Raw genomic sequence first — 1,709 nt, 5'->3', positions numbered from 1 at the left:
TTTCTTTGGCATGGCAAAGCCATTTACGTCTATGGAGGAAAGGAACAGTTGGCAGATCCCAGGCCACATTTCGATGCATTGTGGATTCGATCTGTTGACCTAGGGCGGTTTTCGAATGGTAGAGCCGTAGATCAGCTATGGGATGGGAATAGTGAACTGCTCTCGCGGCGTATGGAGGCTCTTATGCGTTTTGTAGCGCAGATCTGGGCTCCAACCACCTCGACGCTGCATTTAAACAGAGGATCTTGCAGATCCGGGAGGGAAATACCAGATCTGTCCATTTCCAGGCTGCAGGCTGGGGACAAATACAGTAGATCCGGGGTGGAGCTACCAGATCGTGCCAGATCTAGGCAGAAGCAAAATGAAATCACGCCAGATCTAGGTCACAAAACCAAAAAATGGGATCTGATCAAGACAAACACAGCAGATCTGAAACAAATCTTCATCAGATCAACAGAAGGCAAGCACATTTGTGTGCAGATCTGGGAACAGATGAGTGTGCTGGAGCTTAAAAAAGAGATCCAGGATAAACTAGGAATCCCAGCCGCGCTCCAAATCCTAATATTTTCTGGGATATGCTTGCAGGAGCAACACACTCTCCAGCATTACAAGGTTGCAAAGGACTCAACAATTATCCTCAGTCACCGATTGAGAGGCGGATCCAAGGGTGCTACCTCAAAACCTACAGGAAACTACCGAGATGCAGCCAAAGGGAAAGAACCTCCAAAGGGGAAAGAACCCACAGATGCCAGTATACCTCCAGGGCAGTATATCGTGGATCAAATGCCAGAGAGTCCCTCCATCTTGCTGGATACTCCAGAGGTAAAGTGTATATTCTCAGATCTACAAAGAAAAGTTGTTATATGTAGATTTAATGGCTTCTGGCCTAAAACGGATGCTCTGTACCAATGGATCCACACGGTATGGACAAAAAACTGCCATATACACTTATGCTCGAAGGGTTTTTTCATAGTAATCTTCCTCGTAGCAGAAGAAAGGGAAAAAAATTTCAATGAAGGACCATGGTTCTGGGGCAGTGCGGGTTTGTTTGTTACCCCATGGTTCCCGGAGTTTGATGCAAATACTATGGTGGTATCAAGGATGCCAGTATGGGTAAGGTTGCACAATCTCCCGTTACATTTTTGGCATTTCAAGACCTTATCAGCCATAGGGAATACCCTTGGAAGAATGTTAAAAATTGATACAGAGAGGCACATAAAAGGAATCTTTACGTTTGCTAGGATATGCGTCGAGGTAGACCTTAGCCAAGGACTACCTGAAAGCATTATTCTAAATTTCAATAATTCTCAGTGGAAACAGCCTTTGGACTATGAAAATACAGCATTCAGATGCAGGGGATGTCAACAAACAGGTCATCTGTTCAATACATGCAAAAGCCTCAACAAGAGCAAGCCACAGCAAAGAAAGGCCAAAGGTTGGCAGAATATAGATGATGTAAAAAAGAAGAGAGCCGCGGAAAAGAAAGCCCCTTCGGTAACAGAAGACGAAGAAACAGAAGCAGAGGAAGACGACACCACCATAGAGGAAGATGAAACAGAAAACCAGAAGGAAAATACAGCAGACAACAAGGCCTCACAATCTCACTCAGAACAGGTAGAAACACAGCAAAATCAGGCAGAGATGATAAGCATGGATCAAAGCATGGGAGGCATCAAAAGGCATCATCATTCAGATACTTCAGATTCAGA

The sequence above is a fragment of the Pinus tabuliformis genome, chromosome 5_1 (assembly GCF_031772625.1).
Source record: "Pinus tabuliformis cultivar Carrire ecotype Pingquan chromosome 5_1, CPIR1, whole genome shotgun sequence".
Lineage (NCBI taxonomy): Eukaryota > Viridiplantae > Streptophyta > Pinopsida > Pinales > Pinaceae > Pinus > Pinus tabuliformis.
The sequence above is the reverse complement of the archived record's forward strand: the minus strand, read 5'-3'. Positions refer to the sequence as shown.